The sequence below is a fragment of the Dasypus novemcinctus genome, chromosome 7 (genome assembly GCF_030445035.2).
Source record: "Dasypus novemcinctus isolate mDasNov1 chromosome 7, mDasNov1.1.hap2, whole genome shotgun sequence".
NCBI lineage: Eukaryota > Metazoa > Chordata > Mammalia > Cingulata > Dasypodidae > Dasypus > Dasypus novemcinctus.
Genome location: NC_080679.1, coordinates 13,191,430 through 13,207,857, shown reverse-complemented (window position 1 = coordinate 13,207,857; position 16,428 = coordinate 13,191,430). Strand labels below are relative to the sequence as shown.

The 16,428-nt window shown below is 44.3% G+C and overlaps 1 protein-coding gene across 22 annotated transcripts in view; it reads left to right on the top strand.

Moving 5' to 3' along the window:
* The window catches only part of SP100 (SP100 nuclear antigen), a 100,809-nt gene that overhangs the window by 26,505 nt on the left and 57,876 nt on the right, over positions 1-16,428 (top strand). The gene's annotated exons all lie outside the window — the stretch shown is intronic.

Sequence of the window (16,428 nt, the reverse complement as noted above, 5' to 3'; positions counted from 1 at the left end):
GAGTGGTGGCTACTTGGGAGTATTGGTGTTGAGAGAGACCTAACGAGGTGGCTCCTGCAGCGGTTCCAAGGATCCCAAGAGTGAGCATTGCAGGGATGTGTATTGTGTGTTTAGATTTTGAGGTGAGGGGTCATAGAAGGGAGGTAGGAGTGCCCAAGACATTAGTGTATCCTATCCAGGGAACAGCATAGACTAACATGCCGGCACCCTGCCATTCAGCGGGGAGAAAAGCGTACAGAGAATTTCTACAGAGGAATGACAGCCCAGAGTGACTCTCAGGGGCTATGTAGAAGGATAATTTATGTATTCAGTGGTTGCCTTGCTAGTGATTGCTTTGTGGGACATAGATAGGGTCATGGTTGGGTTCGGGGCTGGCTTTGGTGTGGATGCACTGTGGAAGGCCCAGGAGTATCCTCCACTGGGGTCCCGAAGCGTGGGGAAGGTGGTGTTTAGGGGTCACAGTTGTCGTGTCGTCTAGTGGGCGAATAAGTGGTATTGATACGGTGATAGGAGTCAGCATATTGTGCGAAGGGTCTGCCTTGGCAGGAGACCCTGTGGCCCCCCAGTTGTGTTGTGAGAGGTTGCGGGAGGGGTCATAGGTATTCGAGTTATTGTGCAGTTGTAATTTGGCTCGCGTCACGCAGACCCCCAAGGAGCAGGTGCTCTTACCACTGACTGGCTTAGGTGTTTTGACTCTGTGCACGTGAAATGTGTGTCTGCATTGGTTTAAGGGTATTCACCCAAGATTTTTATGTTTTGGTGCTACTGGCTGAGACACAGAATGGAAGTGTAACTTGGAGATGTTCAGGTTGCAGTAAAGGGGCCCTGTGTGTAGTGGTTGGAAGCGTAGCTTCTGTACTGATTTATCAACGGCTGGCAAAACCGTCAGAAAGAGATTGAAAAAGGTGGATACTGATCCTGATTTTAGGTGGCCTTGGATAAACATTCCTGGGTCTCCCCAATCCTTTTCTGAAGCAGGGCCTAGCGTAGGTGGCTTGGTTATCTTGGGACAAAGCCAACATGAAGATAGTGTAAGGAACTGGGCTGTTAGGTTGGCCAGGTGGAGCATGATATTTTGAGGGTCGCAAGAGCACAGAGTGAGGGGAACTTATAGGATGCACGTGAAGAGAAGGATGGCCATTTTGACTCTTGGGGTTAGATTGTTAGTAATAGAGGTACAAAGGTGAAGAACTGGATTTGTACGGGGGAGAAATTTGCAAGGTTTCCTTGGAGCTGAAGGTCTGAAACAAGAGAAATCAATTGTGGGTGGGAAAGGGGAAGAGATTGGTAAGCTGAGAGTTCTTGAAGGACCTTTAGAAGTAAGGTTTAAGAACTGCTGATGGGACATGCCACCAAACGAAGGGATGGTTGCAGGCTGGACACAGCAAGGGGCAGGCACACTCTGCTGTGGGCGACAGAGCAGGGAGAGAAGCAGAAGTGAGGCTATCGGCACTGCAACTATCGCCGGGCAGACTGTGGACATTTTATGAATCAGATATTGGATCGGTCTCACTCCGAATTCTGCAGAAGAGGAATTTCAGAGGTTCGCAGCTGTACAATTCAGTGAGGTGGGGGTTCATCTGTGGGGAGATGAGTACATTAGGCTGTGTTGGAGAAGGAAGGGGTTGTATTGGAGAAGAAAGGGGTGCCGATTTCAACTGGGTGAAAGGGATCCACGAATTGCTGCCCCCTAGCTTTGCCACAACGGGAGTAATTAGTAGGGTTATGTAAGGTTGGGTTCAAAGAGGGAGAGGTTTGTGATTTAATGTTTTGAGGTGTACTCAGTCGCTCAGAACAAATTGAGGGGCTGGGAACTGAGGCATTGGCAGAGGCAGATTAATGTGTGTGTGTTGTCGGAGGAGGTTTTGGGTGATATTTAGCAAGGGGATACAGTCTCTCATAAAGGAGTTGAGGGGAGGGCATCCCGCGGACATGTGGCCTACCATACATAATTTCAAAGGGCTAAGGAGGAACGGTCTTTTAGGAGTAGCGCAGAGTTTGAGAAGCACAAGTGGCAGCAAATCTGTTCAGGTTTGCCGTGTCCTTGTTATGAGTTTGGTTAAGTGTGTCTTTATGAGGCCATTCATGTGCTCAACTTTACCAGACAATTGGGGCTGGTGCTGCGTATGTAGCTTTTACTTAATGTTGAGTGCTCTACAGATTTCCTGTATGACCCTGGAGATGAATATCAGCTTATTGTCTGACTACAAGTAGTTGGGGAGACCAAATTGACTTATTTTGTCAGATAGGAGCACTTTGATTACTTCGTTGGTGTTTTCAGAGGTACTAGGGACGACCTCAACCCATCTTGAGAATGCGTCCACCATAACCAAGAGATACTTTAGCTCCTTGATGGCAGGCATATGCGTGAAGTCTGTCGGCCAGTCTTGACCTGGAATTTGGCCCCCCAATTGGTGTGTGGGGAAGGTGGGCTTGGAAGGTCATCTGTGGAGGTTTGTTTGACAAATATGACCTGATGCTGTAATTGTCGGAAGAGTTGTTTGCAGGTTGGGGACAGTGAGGTTTTGAGAGAGGAGGTGAGCCAGGGGTTTAGGGTCACATGAAAACAATTATATATGGCTGTGGCTATTTCCATTGTTTTCTGCTTTGGTATTATGATTTTGCCATCTTTGATCATCTCTCTCTTGCTAACCGATGCTCCAGGCTGAAAGAGGGACTGGGTTTCTTTGGGGTTGAGGGGGAGGGGGCTTCTATGGGCAAAACTAACAATAAAGGGAGTGGGCCTTTAGGAGCGAGTAGGAGGTATAGAGGCTTGCCTTGTTGCTTCTTGGCTTATTTCTCTGTGCAATTTGGGTGGTTAGCTTTTGCTGTCCTCTGCAGTGCATGATTGCTATCTGTTTGGGTAAGGCGGTAGCTTGGAGGAATTTCATGATTAAATGCCATTAATCATGGGAGAGCTCATGGTGGTCAGGTATTTTCTCTTTTTCCATAAAGGGGCATGTGGGTGTATGATATGGAATGCATACTTTGAATCCATGTCTATGTTGACAGATTTTGAACCAGTGTCAGGGTTCCGGTGAGTGCTACTAATTTGGCCCACTGGGAGGTGATACCTGGCAGCAACAGTGGTCTCGACTCAAGGACTTTGTGTTGAATGACTATAGCATACCCTGCACAAGTGGTGTCTTTGTAAGAGCTGCCATCAATAAGCCAGTTTGGAGCAGGCTCTGGTAGGGGAGTTCCGAAGATGTTGGGAAACGGGTTAATGAAGTGATTGCGTATTTCCAGACAGTCATGGTCATGATCGGCAGTTTTTTGGGGTATAGGTAGAAGGATGGCAGGATTTAGGGAGGGGTATCTGTGTAGGGTGATGGTTGAGTTTTGTAGGAGGGAGGCATGAATTGCTTGGAAACACATGTTGGAAATGATGGAAACAGCTGGTGTGAGAGTAATGAGGAGAGTGAATGAGATGTGTATACCTCATTGATTTGAGCAGGAGTGAGCTTAAGTGTCTCATGGCCCAGTAAGGCTGCTGCCACTAGCGATTTGAGACGGTGGGACTATCCTGTAATGGTGTTGTTTAATTGTTTTGAAAAGTAAGCTACAGCTCGAAGGTCAGGTCCATGTTTTGGGCCTAAAAGTCCGAGGGCATATTTCCCTCTTATATTAACATATAAAAGGAAGGGCTTATTTTGATTTGTTAGGGCAAGGGCCAGGGCTGAGGATAAAACTTTTTGTAGCTGCTTAAATGAAACGTGGATGGAAATTTGTTAGGGGATAGTTTACCTAGTTGTCCAGATGTTGCCTGATAAAGAGATTTGGTAATTAACCCAAAGTTAGGTATCCAGAGGTGGAAGAAATTAGCAAGTCCTAAGAAAGAAAGTAGTTTTGGTTTGGTTGTTGGTACTGGGGCTTCGGAGGTAAGTTTTCTGTGCTTTTGAGTTAAGCATTTGTGAGTAGGGGTTAGGTGCAGCCCAAGATAAGTAACTTTAGCTTTAAAGAACTGGTCTTTTTCAGGGGATACTTGGTAGCCCTAGTCAGCAAGAAAATTAAGGAGGGTAAGCCAATCTCATTTTTATTAGATTGCTCTAGGTTTGGCTCCAACAATGGGAATGGGGGTGCTCCAAGCCTGGGTGTCATCATCTTCAGTGGCAAGGCCCACTAACTGGGAAGGACAATCCCAGCTCTAGGTTTGGGGCTGACTTTTGGCCAGACTGTTTCTGGCTGGTGGCCAGAGGGCAGTCTGTCTTCCAGTGCCCCTTTACCCAGCACACGGGACAGGGACTCGCAGAGCTCTGGGGTTAGGGCAAGCTGTGCTCAGCATCTTTGCCAGACTTGAAGCAAGGGCCTGGCAGCCTGATGCTGTCTTCTTTCTGCTGTCTTTCTGCTGCAAGTAAATGGTATTCAGCCTGATAGCTTTTTAACTTTTGTTGTTTTATTTCTTCATTTCTATTGTTAAAGACTCTGAAGGCTGCTTTAATTAAGTCCCTTTGAGGAGTTTGTGGGCCATCTTCTAGTTTTTGTAATTTCTTTTTGATGTCTGAGCTGGACTATGCAATGAAGTGAGTGTGCAGATACAGTTTCTCTGCCTTGGATTCGGGACCTAAGTTGGTATATTTTAAGATCGTTTCTGTAAGTCGGCTCATGAAGGCAGCTAGGTTTTCATCAGGTTTTGGGGTAATTTTATGGTCTTTGTCTTAGTTGACTGCCTGTAGAACTGCTTTTTGAGGCCCTCTATGATCCATGTGAGAAAGTGGGTGAAGTGACCTAGACCTAGGGAGTTGGGTCCCAATCGGGGTGGGAGGGGGTACAGCTCGGGATGTGGACGGGTATTGGGCTGGGTCTTATGTGTGAAGTGCATTGGCAAAGGCCATGGTTGCAGCCCAGATGCAGGTTTTGCCCTCCGGGGTAGTGGAGGAGGAAATGGCGTCGACATCTTGGTATGTGAAGTTGTGTGATTGAGCAATGTACTGGAATTCCTTGGTGTATTGTGCAGGATCAGTTGAGAAAGAGCCAAGGCACTTTTCAATGTGGGAGAGATCGGATAGAGAGAAGGGGACATGTACTCTCACTATCCCTTCCGTCCCGGCTACTTCTCATAGTGGCAGGACAGGGGCAGAGGGAATTGTTGGTGGGTTTAGGGTATTCTGTTTCGGTCCCTGTGTCCAAGGGCAGGTGACAGGTGAAGAGAGAAGTGGGGATTTGGGAGAGGGAGGGGTGGCAGCTTCGGAGAAAGGAGGGGCGTATGGGGGGGTGGAGGGTGATTGGAAGGATCAAAGTCAGCAGAAGGGTCATTGGTGTACAGGGGGAGGACTTCTCTTGGCGAAGGAGGAGGATCTGGTAGGTGAAACAGGACTGACATAAGAAGGGGCTGTTGCAGAGGAAGTGGAAAGCTTGAACATAAGGGACCTCTGACCACTTGCCATTGCACTCAAGGAAGTTTTTGAGATCTTGGAGAATCTGTATGTCAAAGTGCCATGTTCAGGCTGTTGACTATTATGATCTAGTTTATACTGCGGCCAAATGGAAGTAGAATAGAAGACAAGTCTTTTTGGTCTAATTTCACCCTCCTGGGTAGAGAGATTTTGGATTTCTTAGGAGACATCCAAGAGGAGTTTCCTTGGGAGGAAGTGACTGTGAGTTCCCCAGCAAGACTAGGAGGAGGAAGTAAGCTCGGAAACCGCTTAGGAAAAGTGGGAACCTGAGAGGAGAGCGGCATGCATCCCAAGTTCTCACGCCTTCAGGTTGTAGGTGGCACAGTTGCCAGTGACCACTCTCAGGACCAGGCGTCCCCAGCGCCGAGTGGGTCAAACGGGGCCAACGAAGGCCGGTGACCAATCCCAGGGCTGAGCGTCCTCACCCTCAGGGTGGTCAAGAGAGAAAGATTCTCTGAGGGTAGGAGGTCACTGACCTAGCACTAGGATTTTTAGACAGATGGGAAAAAAGGCAATCAGGATCCCAAGAGGGGTGCCAAGACTTACCCCACAGATGGACCGGTGTTGGATGGTGGATGTGCAGTGGGACAGGGAGGGAGGGAGAAGTTTCAGTGAGTCTCAATGAAGCCTCCTGGGTGTTGGCACCAATAATATGTTGGATACCCAGTTCAATGAGACTCAGAGACCAATCGAAATTGCAGTGCAGCAGTTGATTGGCATGGGGGGTGTCTGAAGTGAAGGCTTCAGCCTGCCCCCATAGCAAAGGGGTACTATATATATTCTCAGGGTGGAAAAGTACTGATTAGTACTGCTTGGGGATGACTTAGGAGGGTACCGGGAGGATGTGGGGGCCTGTTTCAGGAGGCTATTCTCTGAGAGGCAGGATGTTTGCTCATTTTGTGGTTGGGTGTTTGGGGTGAAGGGGAAGCAGGTGTGGGTGGCTGCCCTCGGGCAAGCGGGGCACGGGGTCTTTTCTACTCAGGCTTCTACTTAGGGCTACTTGACTGTCTTGACCTACAGGGAGCAGATTGTTTTAGATCAGGATGCCTAGAAACAGACCCAGGGATTTAGTAAGCACTTTACGAAGAAAGGCTCCCAGGAGAAACTAGAAAGGGAGTGGGTGTGCAGGGCAGGGAGAGCAGCACAGCAAAATCCTGAAGAAAACTGATTTGCCTGAGCATTTCGGACAACCCTGGAGTATAAATAATGCCTGAGGTTGTCCTGACCTGGGGTAGGGCAGCGGGACTTCCCTTCCTCTGTCCCTTCGGCCACTGCTAAAGGCCACTCGGGAGCCCTCGGGGTTCTCTGTCTGCAGATGGAGCAGCCCTGGCACCTGGAACCGCTGACTGCCGAAAGCACGCTGAAGACGGGGGCTTGCAAGGGGAGACCCAAAAATGGTAAATTAGAGGATCCGACGGGACCCGGGCGAGCCCTGACTTCATCTGCTAAGTCAGTGTTCATCGTCAGGCTTGTAGCCTTCACCACCTTTCCCAACATTTGTTCCAAATGAAAATGTTTCAATAATTTGATTTTTATAAAAGGAAGCTCATAATATATTGCTGCTGTGGTTGTTTGCTACTAAATACACTGCTTCAGTAAATATCTTTGCACTTACGGGCCTCCAATAAACAAATATTTATTAAGTACCTCGTATGTATCAGGTACTCAAGAAAAATCAGTGGACAAAATAGACAAACTCCCTGCCCTCATGACACATACACTTTCAAGGCAAAGTAAGACCATAAACAACAAATAAAATATACAAATTACTTAATGTATTATGAAGTGATGAGGACATGGAAGAAAGAAATACAGCCAGATCAGGAGGTTGGTAGTATAGAGTAGTGTGTGTGTGGGGGTGTCTGGGGTGTCTTTTTTTTTTTTTTAAGATTTTTTATTTATTTCTCTTCCTTCTCCCCCCCCCCAATTGTCTGCTCTCTGTGTCCATTTGCTGTGTGTTCTTCTGTGTCTGCTTGTGTCAGCGGCACCTGGAATCCGTGTCTTGTTTTTGTAGTGCCATCTTGCTGCGTCAGCTGTGTGTGCGGCGCCATTCCTGGGCAGGCTGCACTTTTATCGCGCTGGGCGGCTCCCCTTATTGGGCACACTCCTTGTGTGTGGGGCTCCCCTATGCGGGGGACACCCCTGCGTGGCACAGCACTCCTTGGGCATCAGCACTGTGCATGGGCCAGCTCCACACGGGTCAAGGAGGCCCGGGGTTTGAACCACAGACCTCCCATGTGGTAGGCAGATGCCCTATCCATTGGGCCAAATCCACTTCCCTGTGGGTGTCATTTTAAATAGTTGGTCCAGGCAGGCCGCCACGAGGAGGTGACATGGGGGCAAGAAACTAAAGGAGAAGAGGGAGTTGGTTTACATGTGGATATCTGGATGAAGAACATGCAAGCAGAGGAAACAGCCAGCTCCAAGCTGAGAAAGCAAATAGACAGGTTTGGCCAGAGAGAAGCCAGCAGGGGAAGTCGGGCTAGGCCATGCGGGCCTGTTGGACACTAGAAGGGTTGGGCTTTTACTCTGAGGGAAATGGGTAGCCACTGAAAGTTCTGGAGCCCTTGCTTCTATAACATGCCTATTGATGTTTTATTTCCTAAGATTGGTTCCCCAAAGTGTGACTGCAGGGTCATTTTAGAGTGTCTTAAAACGTAGGTATTGTCAGATCTTTTCTGTAAAGGCTGCGTAGCAAATCAGGCTCCTACCAGTAATGAATGGTTTCTCCACCTGTTCTCCCACGCTTCACGTGTTTGCCAATCTAATGGGTGAAAATGAGCCTTGCTGATTATTTAATTTGCATATGTTCATATGTTTATTGAAGTTTTGATTTCTTCTTTAAACTGCCCCCTCAGATCCATTTTTTCTTTGGGGTTGTAATTTTTATTAATAAGCTCAAGTCTTTGTATATTAACTATGTATATTAATCCTTTGTCATGAGTTGAAGTTATTTTTCTACATTGTCTTTTAGTGTCTTTATGAATCATTTTTTGTATGTAAGTCTATGAAGAGAAAACTTCCCCTAGCTATTTTCTTTTTCATATTTTTCTTGGCTTGACTCAGAGATTTGTTCTGTCATATAAATGTTAACGTTATTTTCATCTGGTTTCAAATGCCAAGTGCTCCACACTTGCTCAAAGACTTCAGAAGGATTGACATTTTTAAATTATTATGTGTCCTTAATCAAGAGCACCTTATATATGCCCATTTATTTAGACCTTATTTCATTTCCTTCAATAGGATTTTATAGTTTTCCTTGTATAAGTCCTGAACTTATCAGATGTTATGTTATCAGATATGTATGCTTCCTCTTGTATCTGAATTATTATTTTATATTTCTTTTAGATTTATATTGTTCAAACGAGAAGGTATAGGTTTATGTATTTATTTTCTATTCATGCTCCTTGGCAAATTTTTTTTTCTAGTTCTAATGGAGTTACGTAGATCTCTATGGTTCACTCTTTGTGCTGTAAAGTGCTATGGGTTTTGACAAATACATAGTGTTGCGTATCCACCATTACAGTAGCATACAGAATAGTTCCACCACCATGAAAAGTCCCCTGTGCTTCACCTATTAAACCCCCTGCCCTCTCCCCTCCCGGAACTCTGGCAACCACGCTGTAGTCTTGTCTTTACTAGAATGCCATATAATTGCAATCATATCGTATGTAGACTTGTGGACTGGCTTCTTTCACTTAGTAAGGTGCTTTAGGATTTGTCTATGTCTTCTTGTGGTTAGTCTCTTATTTCTTTTAATGGCTGAATAATATTCCATTATATGGATGAGCCACACCATGTTTACCATTGACTTACTGAAGGCCATCTTGGTTGCTTCCAGGTTTTGACAAGTATGAATAAAGCAGCTATAAACATGTGCATGCAGGTTTTTGAGTGTATATAAGTTTATTTATCACTTGCAAAAACACATAGAATATGATTGCTGGATTGGATGATAAAATTATGTTTACCTTTTTAAGGAACTTCTTCCAAAGCTGTCTTTTGCAAGCTCATCGGTAATTAATGAGAATAACCGTTGTTCTGCATCCTTACAAAAACTGGAATTGTCAGTTTTTAAACTTTTATTTTAAGCAATCTAATAGGCTTGTGGTGGTATCTCATTGTTTTCCTTTCCAATTCTCTTTTGAAAAAGAGATTTTGAAAAAGGTGATTTTGCCATCTGTATATCTTCTTTGGTGAGATGTCTGTTCATGCCTTTTGACCATTTTTTTAGTTGGATAATTTTTTTTCTTACTGTTGAGTTTTTAGAGTTCTTTGTGTATTTCAGTTGTCAAAATAATTTCTATTTCCTGTAAAGAGTCAGAGAAAGAATTAGGATTTACCAACCAGCCTTTATGAGGCAGTGTCTCCTTATGGACCCCTTAGTAGGGTATGTGGGAGACCCTCAGGAGACTCTGATAACTGGGTCATAAGATATTATCTGCCTTTGATCAGGCACCAGAACTTCTAGGAGGGCAGGATGATCAAAAATTGGAAATGGGAAGTAAAAGTGGTGGAGCTGGTATAAATAAATAAATAAATAAATAAATAAATAAATAAATAAATAAATAAATAAATAAAATAAAGGGGATGGAATCATTATGGACATGGAAAGCCACTTGCAAGGGACATCTGGTAAAGGGATGGAAAAGAGCAACGTTCCACTTAGCACCATCACTTATGATGGTGACTCTGCCCCCATACAGCATAACATGCCCAAAGGGCTCCCCAGGTAGCCAGAGGGTCAGGGGGAGGGGTGTCCTCTTATAGCACCTGCCTGATGGCAAGGGACTGAGGACGGGGAGGCTACCCCTTCCTGCTGGTGGAAGGTGCCAGAGGGCCCAGTTTGACTCCATCCTGTATCAAAGAGGCCTTGATAGCTGTGCATGATAGGCAGCCAGAGGGTCACAGGCTCAGGGGCTGTGAGAGCCTCCACTTCCAAGAGAAGCCATTGTGTGGCTAACAGCTGTTGCTCTAATTGCATAGAACAGGGCTGAGGAGAGGAGCATCTTGCATCAGAAGCCCAAGAGCCACTTTTGGCCATGATGGATGGTTCAGAAATGTTGGGAGGTACAAGAGGAGATTATTAGAGTAAAGGAGTCTCTAAGGACATCAGCAGGATTAATAGTTATATTGTAATTTGGACAGATTTTAGAGCCTTTTGTTGGAGGAGGTTCTTCAGGGTAGAACCATCACAAGTAACAACATCTATGAGGGTGAGTAAAACTGTAAATGAGCAATAGGCTGCATCTAGAACCCAGAAAGGACTAGAAGATGATGTGGCTGCTGAGAGGTTCACCCGCTGTTTCTTGACAGCATCAGCATGGAGTGGCTCTTGGTTTACCAAATAATTTTTGTGCATTTAACTAAGCTGCAGGATCTTGCCTTGTGTGGGGGGCACTGGGAGGGCATGTGGGGGGGGGGCATTCCCCTCTTTGTGAGCTCTTTTGTGAATATATGTATGTCCCTAATGAGAGTGTCAAGTCGATCTCCTCAAGGATGGTGTTATCAATATAATGCCACCTGGGTTTCTGGAGAAAGATGGATGCAGTTAAGATCTTGTCAGTAAGTTGGCTAGGGTGCTGGGGTACCCCTTGGTGACCCAGGAAAGGTAAATCATATCCCTTTGGAGGTGAAGGCAAACCGAGGATGAGAAAGGTACCAAACATCAACCACCACACCATGGAGCTTAGAGTGCCTACAACTGAAAGCAGGAGGAGTACATCCAGTATCCATGTGGAATCTAAGCCCCCACTTGACATAGATGTGCAATGGACACAACCAATCCAATGTCCACAGAGAAAATGTGGAATGGGTGTGGGAAGAGTAGCCATGGTGGCTGCTGGGTTTGGGGAATGGGAGGAAGAGATGAGATGTGGAGGCGTTTTCGGGACATGGAGTTGTCCTGGGTGGTGCTTCACGGACAATTACGGGACATTGTAGATCCCCCCAGGGCCCACTGGATGGAACGTGGGAGAGTGTGGGCTATGATGTGGACCATTGACTATGGGGTGCAGTGATGCTCAGAGATGTACTTACCAGGTACAATGGATGTGTCACGATGATGGAAGAGAGTGTTGCTGTGGGGGGTGTGGGGGGTAGGGGTGCTGGGGTTGATTGGGACTCATATTTTTTTAATGTAATTTTTAAATATAAATAAATAATTAAAAAAAAAAAAAAAAGAAAGGTACCAAACAGAACATATTGGTTAACTTTATGGTAGTAAAATATTTACCAGTCATTGATCAGAAGAAATCAGCAATTCTAACAGTATTGGGTATTGGGTGTGGGGCCTGAATGGATAGAGTTCAGCACTAAGGCTGTGACAATCCACCCCTGGGGCGCCATTCATTCTTCCCAGGATTAAAAGCAGGCCTCCATTGGGCTGTTTAAAAGAGAATCAGTGCAGATCATTTCTCCTTTATTACTGATGTTCTATATAATAAGCTTTAATTTATGAAAGCCCTGTGTGTGTTTTTTTTCCACTTACATTGGGCTGGATTAACTATTTTAATTTGGGGGGTCCGTGGGGTCTCCTTTTGTCAATTCAATTTGTAAGTGTCAAATGCCCATTATGGGGTAATTTAGGGCAATGGGTGCTATGGATGTGGGACACTTAGGCAAGGCAACAGTTGTAATTGCTAAGGTGAGACATACCTCTGTCCTCTGTTCTATCTTTAGTTACTCCCCCTAAGAGATAACATGTTTACATTTAGTGGGATCTTCAGGGATATAACTGGAGGCCCTGTATTGATCATGATGAATCATGATGATTTCTCAGTTGGTGCATTCAAAAGATGTAAAAATTAGATTAGAGCCTACATGGCAGAGACACAAAAAGCCATTTGGTAACTGTTTTAGTTTGCTAAAGCTGCCAAAAGCATTGTACCAGAAATGGGTTAGCTTTTACAACGGGCATTTATTAGGTTATAAGCTTACAGTTCTGAGGCTGTGAAAATGTCCAGATCAAGGCTTATCAGGTGATGTTTCCTCCCCGAAGACCAGCATATGAAGGCATCTACTAGTCTCTCCCTTCTCTTCTGGTTTCATTGCTTCAGCTTCTGGCTTCCTTTCTCCTGGGTTCTGTTGATTTCAGCTCCTTGCTCTTACGACTTTCTCTCTCTGCTCCTGTGGTTTTTTCTGTGTCAGATTCTGGGAATTTCTCTCTGCCTCTGTGGCTTCCTCTCTGTATTCATCCTATTTATAAAGGACTCCAGTAAGAGGATTAAGGCCCACCCTGGGTCATGCCCTTCTGCATTAATCTACTGAAAAGGCCCCTAAGTAGAGTGACCTAATCAAAAGGTCCCACCTACAATAGTTTACCCCAACAGGAATGGAGTAGCTCCAAGGACATAATTTGCCAGAGTCCATGCAGCTTCAAACTATCACAGTGACCTTACACCTCTTTGTTTTATAATTACATTATTAAAGTTTGAATTTTTAATGGGGTACCTTTGCTTTAACTTTAAAAATTTTTTGTTTGTTTTCTCTCCTTGTATGCAGTTCTGTTGTTGTTTGTTTGTTTTAAAATGGATGTATTTTAAGGGACAGAAAGAGGTTTTGACCCCATTTATATTTATAAATTTCTTCCTCTAGATAATCTCAAACTAGTGTTGTCAGGATGAAGGGCCTTTCCCATGATATGTGTGGTTTAAGGACCTCTGGGCTTCAGTCGAGTTTGAATTAACACAGTCATACACACCCTTCTTTTAAAGCCAAGAGTATGAATCCTAAAGTCAACAAGGGGAAGATGTGGGTAGATTCACCCAGAACTGCATGGAGACGTGGGGGCAGGGAGAAGTGCTGGCAGCTTTAAGGGTGCCTTCTGCTACTCGAGTATCTCGGGGTTTTAACCTTCCTTTTTTCCCTCTGTATTGTGTTTTCAAGCCCCAGAGTCTCAGTTTTCCATCTTTGTTATCACCCATCATTCACAGCATGGACTTTCTGGGTGATTATGGGGAAAGGGGTCCAGAGAGTCTGGGTGACCCTTCTCAAATGTTTTGCTCCCTGATCTTGTAATGTCTCTTTGAGTTGTAACTTTTATTTAGCTGCCTAGAAGTTTAAGTCATTTGGTACCCCAAGGTCTCTTGGTTTCCAACAAAGGGGTTTTGGGAGTCCCAGGGTGAAGGTATAGGTCATTGGGGCTTGGTCACTCAGAGTTTGGAAGTTGCTGCTGAGCAAGAATCTGGGTGTCTGGATGGGTTTTGTCTTCATGGAGGGTGTTTTAGTTTGCTAAAGGCTGCCAATGCAAAATATACAGAAATGGGTTGGCTTTTATTATAGGAATTTGTTAGGGTAAAATTTTAGAGTTCTGAGGCTGTGAAAATGTCCAAATCCAGGCTTCATCAGAGATGCTGTCTCACAAATGATTGGCTGCTGGCAGATCCTGGACTCCTGCCATGTGGCAAGGCAAAATGGTGGCCAGTCTCTGCTTTCTCCTCCAGGCTCACTTTCTCCCCAAGCTCAGCTGCAGGAGATCAGGCACATGGCTCACTTCTTCAGCTTTAGGCTGCTCCACTGACTGGCTGTCAGAGTTTTTCTGTATTTCTGTGGCTGGAGGAGATTCTGGAGTCCTCTCTCACACGGCAGAGTATACTAGTGGCTTTCCTTCTCTGTGTGTTTCTGCTTCCAGTCTTCAGTATATATAAGACTCCAATAAAAGGAGTCTCACACTCTAATCAAATGCCCTTAAGAGAAGGAACTTAATCAAAAGTGATCTAATCTAACGGTCCTTAATTGAATCTAACCAAAACTTCCCATAGACTATAGGCTTACCTGCACAGGAATGGGTTAGCTTGAGAACACAATTTTCTAGGGTCCACAAAAGACTCAAACCAGGACAATGAGTGACCAAACACCATCCAGGGCTTCTCTTCCTGGAAGGGCACTGTGGTAATAGAGAGCAGTATTGACCTGTAGTTGGGAGTCCTTGTAAAAAATAAATTTTGGGGCCCTGAGTCCAACAGATTTGGGATCAGTAATGGCCCAGGATCCCTAAGGTCAGGTCAGTAAAGTGATAGACCCATAAGGCCATGCCAATTTTAGAAGCAGGGTCTGTACTTCTTTCTCAGAGCATCTCCTTTGGCAGCTATAATCACCCCCGTGGGGTGAGCCTCTTCCCAAGCCATCAGTGTGCACTGTGATAAGGGAGGGGACTCAGTAAACTGGTCTTAAGGACCACGGCACCTTCTTCTACTTTTCCTTTTTAATCTTCATCTTGGGTTCTCCTTTTTCTTATAAGGCCAGTTTGAATAGAGAGTCCACCAACTTATGTAAAAATTGAGCAGGTAAAGTCTGTGGATCCCTAAGGAGACTATAGGTTGTTCTCAGGTTACACCTGCTAACCGATGCATCTCTTGTGATGACACACATAACTCTCATCCCATATAAAGATACATAGAAACGAATCTGCCCCCTTCTCATTGTCTTTTTGGACAAAATCTCTTAGACTGAATTGGGTCTCTAAAGAAGTAATATTTCTAGTTTCGATTTTGGTCTCTTACCTGTCTTCCACCATCTTTACTTTTGGGTGTTTACAGGACAGACCCTTTGATGGTTCCCACAGCCCTGCTCTTGGCTGCATCCTTCCAGGGCATCCCAGTCAACCTCAGAGAGCCATGGTGGTTTTTGTTTTGATCTAAGTACCAGGCTTTTTGCATGTCTTCAATAGGCTGTGGTCCTGAGAAAAGCCCAAGCACACTGCCTGTGAGCTTTACATTCATCAATTCACTTAGAAACTTCCTCAGACGATGTTGAGTAAAAAATTAAGCAGAGCAACAAAATTATCAAGTGAGATTACAGATCCACATTTAAAATTATTTTCACTGGAAAGAACAACAATTTCTAAAATCCAGATGCCTAAAAAAGACATGGGACTAACCCAGGACAACTAACAAAGAGGTGAAGATGGACAGCCACCACACTAAGGAACTCAGAGAGTCTACAACTGCAAGCAAGAGAGTCCCATCTGTCAGCCATATGGGATCAAAGCCCCCTCTCAATTAGAGGTGGAATGGGAATCACCATCCCAGAATCCTCAGGATTGGGGAATAAAATATGGACTAGCGTGGATTTACTGGTATTCTGCTATAGACTTATTGTGATTCTAGCAATGGAAGAACTTATGTCATTGATGTGGAGACAGTGGCCAATGGAGTTGCTGAAGGCAGGGAGAAGGAAAAAGAGGTGTAAAATGGAGGCATTTTCGGGACTTGGAATTGCCCTGAATGACACTGCAAAGACAGATAAAGGCCATTATATATCCTACTATAACCTACAGAATGGAGTGGGACAGAGTGTAAATTACAATGTAAACTATAATCCATTCTTAGTGGCAATATTCCAAAATGTGCTCATCAATTGCAATGAATGTACCACACTAATGAAAGAAGTGGTTAATGTGGGAAAAGTGGGAGGTATGGGGAGTGGGGCATATGGGAATCCCCTATATTTTAAATGTAATCTATGTATTTTTAAAAAATAAATAAAAAATACATTTTTAAAAAAGACTATACATATAAACAATAGCACAGACAGATTTATATTAACAGAAAGTGGACCTGGATGTCCCAGGAGAAAATGACTGATATTTTTGTGAAATTCTCAATTTATACTTTACCATATCATTATCATTATTAAACCAAACCATATCATTCATGAATTAGTTCATATTGCAGGATTGGTTTCATGTTGTAGGATGGTATTTCAGGTTCAGGTCAGAGAAGGGACATCTGGTTTTCATCTTTTTAAGATCTTATATTATTTGTTAATTAAGTCTTGCATTTCAAGGTTAGATTCTACTTTTATTCCATTGTTTTTTATTCCTCCATTGATTCCATCTCGATTTTTATAGGAATTAAAAAATAAATTTAATTTCAAAAAAATTTCCAGATATGTTTAGATGAAGATATCTTTAAAATTGCTGTTTGGGACAGTCTGGCCTTTATCAGTCTTATGTATAAGCCTTCTTAACGTCCTTCTTATTACATCTTTGAGTATTCCTTCAATTTTATTTACTCTGGTCTCTAATCAG